At 47.0% G+C, this 14241-nt stretch overlaps 1 protein-coding gene across 1 annotated transcript in view; it reads right to left on the bottom strand.

Moving 5' to 3' along the window:
* NLRX1 (NLR family member X1) overlaps positions 1–14241 on the bottom strand; it is a 301404-nt gene that overhangs the window by 223096 nt on the left and 64067 nt on the right. The gene's annotated exons all lie outside the window — the stretch shown is intronic.

The raw sequence follows: 14241 nt of genomic DNA, 5'->3' as shown, positions 1-14241 counted from the left end.
GAAAGGTCAAAGGTGGCTTTCATGGTCAGCCTTCTGTCTGGGAAAGCCCTGTCATGGGCCACACCGCTCTGGGACCGCAATGATGCTGTCACTGCCTCTGTACACTCTTTCTTCACGGAGATTCGAAGTGTCTTCGAGGAACCAGCCCGAGCCTCTTCTGCAGAGACTGCCCTGCTGAACCTGGTCCAGGGTAATTCTTCTGTTGGCGAGTACGCCATCCAATTCCATACTCTCGCCTCCGAATTGTCCTGGAAAACGAGGCCCTCTGCGCGACCTTCAAAAAAGGCCTATCCAGTAACATCAAAGATGTGCTGGCCGCACGAGAAATCCCTGCTAACTTGCATGAACTTATTCATCTGGCCACCTGCATTGACATGCGTTTTTACGAAAGGCGTCAGGAGCTCCGCCAGGATATGGACTTTGTTCGCACGAGGCGGTTTCTCTCCCCGGCTCCTCTCTCGTCTGACACCTCAAGAGAGGACACGCCGCCGCATTGAGAACCTATGCCTGTACTGTGCCAGTACCGAACACTTCTTGAAGGATTGTCCTATCCGACCTCCACGTCAGGAAAGACGCACTCTGATTCCGCACAAAGGTGAGACAGCTCTAGGTGTGAACTCTGCTTCTCCACGTCTTACTGTGCCTGTGCGGATTTCTTCTTCTACCTTCTCCTTCTCAGCTGTGGCCTTCTTGGATTCTGGATCTGCAGGAAATTTTATTTTGGCCTCTTTCGTTAACAAGTTCAACATCCCACTGACCAGTCTCGCCAGACCCCTCTACATCGCCTCTGTTAATGGTGAAAGATTGGACTGTACTCTGCGTTACCGCACGGAACCCCTCTTAATGTGCATTGGACCCCATCATGAAAAGATTGAATTTCTGGTCCTCTCTAACTGCACTTCTGAAATTCTTCTTGGACTACCTTGGCTTCAACGCCATTCCCCTACCCTCGATTGGACCACCGGGGAGATCAAGAACTGTGGTACTACTTGCCACAAAAAGTGTCTCATGTCTGCTCCCAGTCCTGTCAGTCAAAAGCCTATGGCTCCTCCGATACCAGGTCTCCCCAAGGCCTATCTGGACTATGCTGATGTTTTTTGCAAAAAACAAGCAGAGACTTTGCCTCCTCACAGGCCTTATGACTGTCCTATTGACCTCCTCCCTGGTACTACTCCACCCCGGGGCAGAATCTATCCTCTGTCTGCTCTGGAAACACAAGCCATGACAGAGTACATCCAAGAAAAGTTAAAAAGGGGATTTATCCGCAAGTCTTCCTCCCCTGCCGGAGCTAGATTCTTCTTAGTCTCCAAAAAAGACGGCTCCTTACGACCTTGCATTGATTACCGCGATCTTAATAAAATCACTATAAAAAAACGCTATCCCCTACCTCTTATCTCAGAACGCTTTGACCGCCTACGTGGCGCCAACATCTTTACCAAATTGGATTTAAGAGATGCATATAACCTCATCCGCATCAGGGAAGGGGACGAGTGGAAGACCGCGTTTAACACCAGAGATGGACACTTTGAATATCTGGTTATGCCTTTTGGGCTTTCCAACGCCCTGCCGTCTTCCAGGACTTTGTAAATGAAATTTTTCGTGATCTATTATATACCTGTGTTGTGGTCAACCTGGACGATATTTTGATTTTTAACCTAGAAGAACACCGCCGGCATGTCCGCATGGTTCTTCAGAGACTTCGGGACAATCAGTTATATGCCAAAATGGAAAAATATCTCTTTGAATGTCAATCTCTTCCCTTCCTAGGATATTTGGTCTCTGGCCAGGGACTCCAAATGGACCCGGACAAACTATCAGCCGTATTGGATTGGCCACGCCCCTCCGGACTCCGAGCTATGCAACGTTTCTTGGGGTTTGCCAATTACTACAGACAATTTATTCCACATTTTTCCACTATTGTGGCCCCAATTGTGGCCCTAACCAAGAAAAACGCCAACCCTAAGTCCTGGCCTCCTCAAGCGGAAGAGGCGTTCAACCATCTCAAAACTGTCTTTTCTTCTGCTCCCGTACTCTCCAGACCTGATCCATCTAAACCCTTCTCACTGGAGGTAGACGCCTCCTCGGTGGGAGCTGGAGCTGTACTCCTACAGAAAAATTCTTCCAGACATGCTGTTACTTGTGGTTTCTTTTCTAGGACCTTCTCTCCGGCGGAGAAAAACTACTCCATTGGTGATGGAGAACTACTGGCCATAAAACTGGCTCTCGAGGAATGGAGGCACCTGCTGGAGGGATCCAAATACCCAGTTATTATATACACCGATCACAAGAATCTCTCTTATCTTCAGTCTGCCCAACGGCTGAACCCTCGCCAGGCTAGGTGGTCTTTGTTCTTTGCCCGTTTTAACTTCGAGATTAATTTTCGCCCCGCTGACAAGAACATTAGGGCTGACGCTCTCTCTCGTTCCTCGGATGCCTCTGAAATGGAAGCTTCCCCGCAACACATTATTCCTCCTGACTGTCTGATCTCCGCTTCTCCAGCTTCCATCAGACAAACTCCTCCAGGAAAGACCTTCGTCCCTCCACGCCAGCGCCTCAGGATTCTCAGGTGGGGACACTCCTCACACCTCGCCGGCCATGCTGGCATCAAAAAATCCGTCCAGCTCATCTCTCGTTTTTATTGGTGGCCTACCCTGGAAGCTGATGTTGCTGATTTTGTTCGGGCTTGTACAGTCTGTGCCCGGGACAAGACCCCTCGCCAGAAGCCTGCCGGTCTCCTCCATCCTCTGCCTGTTCCTGAGCGACCATGGTCTCAGATTGCTATGGACTTTATTACTGACTTACCTTTATCCCATGGCAACACAGTTATTTGGGTGGTCGTTGATCGTTTCTCCAAGATGGCCCATTTTATCCCTCTTCCAGGTCTTCGTTCTGCGCCTCAGTTGGCGAAACAATTTTTTGTGCAAATTTTTCGCCTTCACGGGCTTCCTACGCATATCGTCTCGGATAGAGGCGTTCAATTTGTGTCGAAATTCTGGAGGGCCCTCTGTAATCAGCTTAAAATCAAATTAAACTTCTCGTCTTCTTATCATACCCAATCCAATGGGCAAGTGGAAAGAGTTAATCAGGTTCTTGGTGACTATTTGCAACATTTTGTTTCCTCCCGCCAGGATGACTGGGCCGATCTTCTACCATGGGCCAAATTCTCGTACAATTTCAAAGTCTCTGAGTCTTCCGCTAAATCCCCATTCTTTGTGGTGTACGGCCGTCACCCTCTTCCCCCCCCTCCCCACTCCCATGCCTTCTGGTTTGCCCGCTGTTGATGAGGTGACTCGGGACTTCACCATCTGGAAAGAGACTCAAAAATCTCTCCTACAGGCCTCATCCCGGATGAAGAAACATGCCGACAAAAAAAGAAGAACTCCTCCTGTCTTTTCTCCTGGAGACAAAGTGTGGCTCTCCGCCAAGTATGTCCGCTTTCGTGTCCCCAGTTATAAACTGGGACCACTTTATCTTGGTCCTTTTAAAATCAAATGCCAAATCAACCCTGTCTCCTACAAACTCCTTCTTCCTTCTTCTCTCCGTATTCCTAATGCTTTTCATGTCTCTCTCCTTAAACCACTCATCCTTAACCGCTTCTCTCCTAAGGTTGCTGCTCCTACTCCTGTTTCCGGGTCCTCTGACATCTTCTCGGTTAAAGAAATTCTGGCATCCAAGACGGTCAGAGGTGAAAAAAAATTGATTGTAGATTGGGAGAATTGCGGTCCGGAGGAGAGGTCATGGGAACCCGAGGACAACATCCTTGACAAGGACCTTATCCACAAATTCATAGTTACATAGTTACATAGTTAGTACGGTCGAAAAAAGACATATGTCCATCAAGTTCAACCAGGGAATTAAGGGGTAGGGGTGTGGCGCGATATTGGGGAAGGGATGGGATTTTATATTTCTTCATAAGCATTAATGTTATTTTGTTCCATAAATGTATCTAATCCTGTTTTAAAGCTGTTAATTGTTCCTACTGTGACCAGTTCCTGAGGTAGACCGTTCCATAAATTCACAGTCCTCACGGTAAAGAAGGCGTGTCGCCCCTTGAGACTAAACTTTTTCTTCTCCAGACGGAGGGAGTGTCCCCTCGTCCTTTGGGGGGGTTTAACCTGGAACAGTTTTTCTCCATATTTTTTGTATGGGCCATTAATATACTTATATACGTTTATCATATCCCCCCTTAAACGTCTCTTCTCAAGACTAAACAATTGTAACTCCTTTAATCGCTCCTCATAGCTAAGATGTTCCATGCCCCATATTAGTTTAGTCGCGCGTCTCTGCACCCTTTCCAACTCCGCAGTGTCCCTTTTATGGACAGGTGCCCAAAACTGAACAGCATATTCCAGGTGAGGCCGTACCAATGCTTTATAAAGGGGGAGTATTATGTCCCTGTCCCTTGAGTCCATGCCTCTTTTTATACATGACAATATCCTGCCGGCTTTGGAAGCAGCAGCCTGACATTGCATGCTATTCTGTAGTCTGTGATCTACAAGTACACCCAGATCCTTCTCTACCAGTGACTCTGCCAGTTTAATCCCCCCTAAGACATACGATGCATGCAGGTTATTAGTACCCAGATGCATAACTTTACATTTATCCACATTGAACCTCATTTGCCAAGTGGATGCCCAGACACTTAGTCTATCCAAGTCATCCTGTAACTTATGCACATCCTCTATAGACTGTACCGTGCTACAAAGCTTGGTGTCATCTGCAAAGATAGAAACAGAGCTGTTAATACCATCCTCTATATCATTGATAAATAAATTAAACAACAGCGGGCCCAGTACTGAACCTTGGGGTACACCACTAATTACCGGGGACCAATCAGAGTACGAATCATTGACCACCACTCTCTGGGTACGATCCATGAGCCAGTGTTCAATCCAGTTACAAACTAAAGTTTCCAAGCCCAAGGACCTTAACTTACCTGTCAAACGTCTGTGAGGGACAGTATCAAATGCTTTGGCAAAATCCAGAAACACTATATCCACAGCCATTCCTCTGTCAAGGCTTCTACTCACCTCTTCATAAATTCTCAGGTTCTAAAAAGAGATACACTTATAGTTACACCAATCACACACACTACATACTCCCCCCCCCCCCCCCCCACACACACACACTCCCTCCAGCCCGAACATCGCCACCCCCCCCCCCCACCACCTGCCGCCGCCATAGAAAAAATGCGATGGCTCGCAGGCATTTTCGGCAGCGGAGGCATACGCTTTTCTTGCCTCCGACTCCGAATCTGCCAGTGAGGACAATATAGATCCTATATTCCTGTGTTCTTCATCGTCCACCTCATCATCTTGTACCGATGACAAGTCACCTGTATGGCGGCAGAGAAGCTGCCAGGCGAGGCCACACCGCCCCATGAAAGTGGCCCAGTGGCCAGCACTAGTACGAGCGACAATGCCGCTTATACTAGGAGTCCGACCCACCAGACAAGTTTACCGGAGCCCCCTTCCGGTGAACCTGTCTGGAGACCCCAAGAGGGTTATCAGCCACGGATTCCGGAGTTTGTTGGCGACTCCAGAATCCGGATTGACATGGCCGGGTTCACTGAAATTGACTATTTGGTCAATCTAATGATGGAGCAGACGAATCTGTATACCCAGCAGTTCATCGCCCAGCACCCTGATTCTTTTTTGGCCACGTTCAATGAATGATACGCCATTGATGCAGCAGAAATGAGGACATTTTGGGGCCTCTTGCTGCATATGGGTCTGGTCAAAAAGCCAAGTGTCAGGCAATACTGGAGCGGGGACATCCTATACAAGACCCCACTTTACAGTATGACCATGACACAGAAGCGGTTTGAGGCCATTCGGAAATGCCTCCATTATGCAGATAATGAGGCATGTCCACCCCGAGGTGAACCCACCTATTACCGGCTTTAAGTGAGGCTGGTCATCGATCACTTTGGGGCCAAATTTTTGGAGGCCTACGTACCGCTCAGGGAGCTCTCGGTCGATGAGTCTCTTATCAGTTTTAAGGGAAGACTCCTCTTCCGCCAGCATATTCCCTTGAAGCGAGCGTGGTATGGCGTGAAACTCTATAAACTTTGTGAGTACCTCCGGGTACACGTACAAGTTTAGAGTGTATGAGGGACGAGATTCCCCAATTGAACCCCCAGATTGTTCCCCCACTCTGGGTGTTAGCGGGAAACTCGTCTGGGAGCATGTGCACCCATTGCTGGATAAGGGTTACCACGTGTGCGTGGGCAACTTATACCAGCATCCCTCTGTTCACATCCCTTGCCGCCAGATCCACGCCCGCTTGTGGGACCGTGCGGAAAACCCAGAGAGGCCTTCCTCTAAATTTGATCCAGACACCTATTCCCAAGGGTGAGTCCTGTTCCCTTACCCATGAAAACATGTTGCTGGTCAAGTATAAGAATAAGAGGGATGTCCTTATGCTGACCACTATTCATGGTAACGGCAGCTCACCTGTCCCTGTGAGAGGTACCACAACACCGGTCCTCAAGCCCGATTGTATTCTGGACTACAATCGGTATATGGGGGGGGGGGGGGGACGTTGATCTTTCTGATCAAGTCCTCAAACCATACATTGCCATGCGCAGAACACTGGTATGGTACAAAAAAGTTGCGGTCTACTTGGTACAGGTTGCCATGAACAACTCTTTCGTACTGTCCCAGCACGCTGGCAACACAGGGACATTCCTTCAGTTCCAAGAAGAAGTCCTAAAGGTCCTGATCTTTGGCGACCGTGAAAGAGCAGGCCGGACTTCCCAAGGAACTGAAGTTATAGGTGCCAGGATCGTCCCAGGCCAACTCTTTCCAGGTGAAGTCCCCCACACTGGAAAAAAGGGACAAACCCAGAAAAGATGCAGAGTGTGACACTTGCCCCGATCATCTGGGCCTCTGCATTAAGGATTGCTTCAGGGAGTATCACAATTCCATGGAGTACTAAAATTTCCCTATTCATTTTAATTTCCCATAATTTGACTCCAATGTACCAAGTCCAGAGAACATTCCAAGTTTTAACCCCATTAAACCTCTAAAAAAAAAAAAAAAAAAAAACTGATAAGACCTCTGGGGGTATTTTTTCCAAAAATGGGTCATGGGTCACTGAGTCACTATCATCGGGGACTTTTTATGTTGCCTCAAATGTGCAGTACTCTCTCCCCACCTGAGCGGGGTGCGCATTTGAGCCAACAGGTTAGGGACGGCCACACACATCACATTCCCAGAATGATGATTCAGAGCATCTAAAGTGCTTCTTAAGTTTGATCTCAAGAATTATACCAGAATTCAACCAGAAGGGAAGAAAGGGGAACTAACTCAACATTATAACTACAAAAGTAAGTCACCCTTTTTCAGAAAAAAAACAAACAACAAACATGCACTCACTTATTACTTACATCATTGCAATACATTTTCTCTTCTATTCCCAAACGATTTCTCCGGTGGACTCTATATACATCTGCCCATGCCTCCTTCCCTCACCTATATATTGCTTGCATGCACTGCTCACCATCATAAACCACCCAAAGTCACCTCATTCCATGGTGCAGAACAGAAGTCGCTCCATCACTTCACCCAGCCATCTGCTCTCCCTTTTCTTTCTTCTTCTTAGCTGCTGGGGACATTGCTCCTAACCCTGGCCCACCTTTCACTAATATTTGCTCTACACTACCTGCCTCTTGCGGAATCACTACAAACTTTAACTGCGCTCTTCTAAACTCTCGATTTGTGTGCAATAAGCTCACCCAGATTCATGATTTATTTCTCACTAATTCTCTTAATCTGCTGGCTCTCACAGAAACATGGATAAAACCTTCTGACACTGCTTCTCTCGCTGCTTTATCTTATGGTGACCTTCACTTTTCCCATACCCCCTGATCTGACACCAGGCATGGTGGAGGAATTGGGGTGCTTCTAGCCCCACAATGCACTTTTCAAGTCATCCCCCCATTACCCTCACTCACATTTCCCTCTTTTGAGGTTCAGACCCTCAGGCTCTTCCGCCCATTTTCTCTCAGAGTGGCGGTCATCTATCATCCTCCTGGTTCTCCCCAAATGTTCCTGGATCATTTTGCCACCTGGCTCCCTCATTTTCTTTCCTCAGAAACACCTACACTCATCATGGGTGATTTTAATATCCCCATTGATACCCCAATCTCCTCTTCTGCCTCTCGGCTTCTGTCTCTAACCTCCTCCTTTGCCATTTCACAGCTTACTGACTCTCCCACACACAAGGATGGGAATACACTGGACTTTATCTTCTCTAGACTTTGCTCTGTTTCTAAATTCACTAATTCTCCTTTTGAGCTCTCTGATCACAATCTTCTCTCTTTCTCTATCAGTAACTCCTATCCTCTTTCAGACACTCCAACCTTGTACACTTACAGAAACCTGCGTGCCATAAACACCAGTCAATTTATAGACATTCTACAATCTTCACCATCACCAATCTCTTCCCTCTCCTGCCCTAATCTAGCAGCCAAACATTACCATGACACCCTCAAGTCTACCCTGGATCAAATGGCACCCTTTAAAACACGAACCTCCCGACACAGACGGCAGCAACCCTGGCTAGGTGTGCTGAACGTCTGTGGAGGAAAACTATGACTTCTTCAGACTATCTGCACTATAAATTCATGCTTAAATCCTATTACTCCGCTCTTCAGCTCACAAACATATTTTACCTCTCTCATCTCCTCTCTGTCTAACAACCCAAAACGCCTTTTTGACACGTTAAACTCTCTCCTTAGGCCTAAAGTACAGACCCCAATCACTGATCTCTGTGCTGAAGACCTGGCCAAATACTTCAAAACTAAAATCGATAACATTTGTGACGAAATCCTCTCCCAGTCCCCTAAAAGTTCTGATCCAATTCCCAGCCACGTCTCCTCTTTATCACTCTCAGTTTTTGAGCCTGTAACGGAGGATGAGGTTTCCAGGCTCCTCTCCTCCGCCCGCCCAACTACCTGCTCTAGTGACCCCATGCCTTCACACCTCATCCAGTCTCTCTCTCCTGCTATCAGCTAACTAAAATCTTTAACCTCTCCCTCTCTTCTGAGGTCTTTCCCTCCTCCTTCAAACACTATCATAACCCCACTATTGAAAAAAACATCTCTGGACCCATCCTGTGCAGCCAACTATCGACCCGTCTCAAATCTCCCCTTTATCTCCAAACTCCTGGAACGCTTGGTCTACTCCCACCTTATCCGCTATCTCTCCGAGAACTCTCTCCTTGACCCCTTACAGTCTGGTTTCCGCTCCCTTCGCTCCACAGAAACGGCCCTAACCAAAGTCACTAATGATCTTCTGACGGCCAAATCAAATGGCAATTTCTCTTTACTGATTCTCTTGGACCTGTCTGCGGCTTTTGACACTGTGGATCACCAACTCCTCCTCAGTAGTCTCTGCTCCATCAGTCTCAAGGACTCTGCTCTCACCTGGTTTTCCTCCTATCTCTCTGGCCGCTCCTTTAGCGTCTCGTTTTCTGGCTCTACTTCTTCTCCTCTTCCCCTTGCTGTCGGGGTTCCCCAGGGATCGGTCCTGGGTCCTCTACTCTTTTCACTCTACACATCCCCCATTGGAAAAACAATCAGTAGATTTGGTTTCCAGTACAACCTCTTTGCTGATGACACCCAACTCAATACCTCTTCCTCCAACATCACCCCTGCACTCCTACAGAATACCAGTGACTGTCTCTCTGCCGTCTCAGACATCATGTCCTCTTTATATCTGAAACGAAATCTTTCTAAAACAGAACTTCTTGTTTTTTCTCCATCAACTGATACTGTACCTAACCCTGACACTTCCATCTCGGTATGTGGTACTACCATAACTCCCAGGCAGCAGGCTCGCTGTCTTGGAGTTATACTTGACTCTGATCCATCTTTCACTGCCGATATTCAGTCCCTTTCACGTTCTTGTTACCTGCATCTCGTGCTGCACCGGTTCTCTGGAATGCTATCCCTCAATCCCTCAGACTCAACAACATCCATAGTTTCAAATGTGGCCTAAAAACACATCTCTTCAGCCAGGCCTATAAAAATTTTTTATTTGCCTCAACATATCCACAATATATCCCCACACCTCTTGTTTGAATAGTTATTGTGTAATATTATGTCTGATACTTGTCTTTGTTTGTACCCCATAACTGTAAGCGCTGCGGAATCTGTAGGCGCTATATAAATAAATAATTCTTTAGTTTTGCTATGCTCTGGGTCATCATTCTGGGAACATAACCTTTTTTATGATTTTGCGTTCCACTGTACCCCATTTTAGTTATTTAGTGTACCCCAGTTAGTTAGCCCATGTAATGCCCCTTGGAGGGGGGTCCCACTGTTCTGGCTCCATAGGAAAAATACAAAGCTCAAGGACCCTGACTGATCTCCGGCACCTCTGAGACTGGTGTGCACGCTGTTTATGCCCAGACATGAGGTATGTCCTTACTCCAAAGAGATGTATTTACACATGTACAATGAAATTTTCTCCTTTTACCACTTGTAAAAATGAAAAATTTGGGGTAACCCCAGCATTTTAGAGTAAAAAATAAATAAAAAATTCCTTTTCACATCCCACTTAATGAACATTTGTGGTCAAGTTACAATGTATCAGACGTGTAATAATCCTAACAACATGAGCCTGAGTTGTGCCCGGGTGGCCGAATAAGGTAGCCTATGAAGAAGAGGGCTACCCCTATATGAAAAGTAAATGGAAATGATGAAAATACGGAAGGGAGGGTGGGACAAACACGGCGGTACTGAAGCAGAGACCCAGTTCCCAGGGTCTCTGCCTTAAGTAGTGTACAGACTCCTCCCACAAATTAGGTTAACTCTTTCAGTTAACCTTCACTTGTGGTCAAGTTACAATGTATCAGACGTGTAATAATCCTAACAACATGAGCCTGAGTTGTGCCCAGGTGGCCGAATAAGGTAGCCTATGAAGAAGAGGGCAAAACACACTCAAGTAGGTGAATGAAATAATGCATATTTATTTATTTAAACAACAAATACAATCTAAACATTAGCCAGCTGGCCAAATGCAGTAGCCATTTCCACTTGTGCGTCTGGTATGTATCTATTGAAGCAAGGAGACCACCATCTTCCTAACTTTTTAATAATGTGAGATGGGACAGCATACCTGGTGCGGCCCCCATCCTGAAAGAATGTCCTGACACCGTAGCCGGATCCATACCTGCGTTGCGAGCTAAGATACGAACATGTCTTAGAAAATCCCGAGATGTAAGGGGCAACACGGGAAACAGCAGTAATGGCGAACTTGGTGGTTTGTCATGAAGCAACCTCAGCAATTGATGCAGGACCTTGACTGGACACCATTGGTTATTGGGTGGGTAGATGTTGATTTCATCATGCTTTAACTGCTGCGTCTTAGTGTGCCCCAGTGATAACTTGAAACCCGACCCCGCTGGTGATAAATGTCTTATCAACAATACCGAGGCATTATATGTAGTCTTGGTGAACTCACCCGGTCGAAGAAACCCGTAATAGGCTAGATAAATGGCTGCTTTGATAACCATACTAGCGGAGACCCCAAAAGGACTGCCATCCAGAATGGTACTGAACAGTTGAAAATTGGCAGCAGGGACGGGAACTCAGGATGGTAGTTTAGGTTTCTCTAATTTCTGTAAACCCTTCAGAGCTGCATTGACCGGATGAGCTCCGAGGATGGAAGGCAAACTGGGGTGACAAAGTGACCGGAAATGTTGTACCCCGGCTAAATATAATCGTATAGAGCTATGGGACAATTTGAGTGATGAGTGGCAAAATGATATGAATGCTAGAATGTACTGTAAATCAAAAGGGGAAGAAGATGGAGGCTTGTGATGGAATTTAAGAAAAGCGTTCCAGGCCATCTTGTAAGATCTAGCGGTGGTGTTTGCTAGCGAGTGATTAATTAATTCTAAGGCCCCTAGGTAGTGTCTGTCTAATCCAGCATCAAAGCCCTGAACAGAAGTGCCCGAGTGGCCACCCGGTCTGCATCTGGCATGACTTGACGGAAGATCTAAAAGTTAAAGCGGGAAAGGGCGTCAGCGGCAATGTTCTTTTTCCCCTGAATATGAATACATTCTATGTGGAATTCCTGAGCGAGAGCAGTGTGAATTAATCTGCGGAGGAAAGACATTATTGTAAGAGACTGAGACCTGCCTTTGCATATTATGTCTCGAACGGCAATGTTGTCTGTATAGAAGACCACAGACTGCACCTTCCATAAATGACACCATGTGAGAGCAGCAGCCACGACAGGAACAATCTCAAAGAGGGCAGATGTGATGGAGAATTCTGGAAGAGCCAGGAGCTCCGGCGACCAGGGGAATATGGCAGCGTAACCTGCTGACGCCGCTGCGTCCGTGATGACCACTGGAGATGTTTGATTAGTTAAGGAAATGAACAATGAGATGCCGTTCCACCCCATCGGGTATTGGTCCCACATCATCAAATCTGATCTTGATGCCTGATCAAGGACCACAGGAGAATCTGCCTCCGGAGCTGAAGGCAGCAAGGTTAATAATCGGGACACAAAAGCTCTGCCCTGAGGGATAATCCTTGTGGCGAAATTTAGCATGCCTAACAGGCTCAAGAGCTATTGTCTATTTGTAGCCAGAGAACGAGCCATGCTGTGAATTACGCCCGGATTCGGTCCAGCTTCTCCTGTGGGAGTCTGGCCACCATGTCTGTCGAGTCCAGTACCACCCCTAAAAAGGTGATGGAAGTGGAGGGTCCCTCAACTTTCTTCTCAGCTACTGGCATGTTCAAACAATGAAACACTGACAAAACAGTCTGTAAATCCCTAGGCTCACAACTAGGACCTTCAAGCAACAAAATGTCATCCAGATAGTGTAACACGTTGGCGCACGACCACTGATTGACCAAAGACCATTCTACAGCAGAGGCAAAGGTATCAAACAGCCAGGGGCTGCTTTTAGACCCGAAGGTCAGGCGCGTGGCAAAGTAATATTGCCCCTCCCATTTGATCCCATGCCACTGCCATAAGTCTGGGTGTATAGGTAACCATTTAAAGGTATCGGAGATATCAACCTTTGACAGCCAGGTGCCGGGGCCAAGGTTCAGGATTCGTTGTATTGCCACGTCCACTGATGTGTACTTCATGCTAAACTCTTCGGATGGTATCAGAGAACTAATACTAGGGATATTAGTAGAATGAGGTGCGGACAAGTCGTATATGAGACGGTGTTTATTCGAAAATTTCCCGCATGCTACCCCAGTAGGGCTCACCCTCCATTGATTGAAGGGAGCCCTAGGAAATGGACCTATCACAAACCCTTTGAGCACCTCATTTCTCAAGAGCTCGGTTACAATGCTGGGGTTACAGGATGCTGATAGAAGATTCCGACACTCAAAAGTCTTTTGGGGAAGACTAACCAGGCCGGTGTGAAAACCTAACTCAAACCCCTTGCACAGGAATTGCACTAAATCTGTGTCCGGATGACCACACAGATATGCCCTGAGGACCTGAGTATTGACTCTGCCTAGTCATGCCTCAGGACCCAATTGTTTGGGGCATTGCGTCTTAGGATGAGCCCTATGACAAATGCTGCAGATATGTAATAAACAGCATTGACTAAACCTGCACGAAGAGTAGTTAAAATTATTCCATATCTGAGCATTACCTAAGTAATGCACTGGCCTACCCAGCTTGTCCACGTTAGGCCCAGGCTGAGAATTGAGTGAAGAGCTGTTCTTGGCTACGGATGAGCAAGCTGCAGAGCCAGGGCACCAATTAGTGGCATGCGTGGAGGACTGGCAGACAGCGCACAAAGGTGCCCTCAGACCGGCAAAATGCCTACAGAATAGTTCCGTGTCCAAGACAGCCCAATTCGTATTCTGTTGGAATTGAAACAATGTGGCGGCAGCTTTGGCAGAGAACGAACGATGGTAGTCGTAAAAAGCGAATCCTCCATATTTATATCCTAAATCCACCAACTTATGGAGGTATTGATCTAATTCACATCTCCTGTTTGGACTGGCTGCGCATACCACATGCCTAAAAAGTCCGAATGCCAACACAAACTCCAGAATGTTTAACTTCCTGTTGAGTCTGGGATCTCGAGCTTTGACAACAACGGACACTTCACCACAGACAAAGGTCTTGTTGTCCAAGACGTCTTGAGAAGCTAGCAGGAGAGAGGCAAGATTGACATCTTTTCCCTCGAGGATGTCTTTCCTGATGAAATGGTATGAAATGGGCTGGAATGAGATTTACAGACTGAGCAGAC

This window comes from Hyla sarda, chromosome 10, assembly GCF_029499605.1.
Source record: "Hyla sarda isolate aHylSar1 chromosome 10, aHylSar1.hap1, whole genome shotgun sequence".
NCBI classification, from domain to species: Eukaryota; Metazoa; Chordata; class Amphibia; order Anura; family Hylidae; genus Hyla; species Hyla sarda.
Note: the sequence above shows the minus strand (reverse complement) of the source record. Positions and strands in the feature narration are given on the sequence as shown.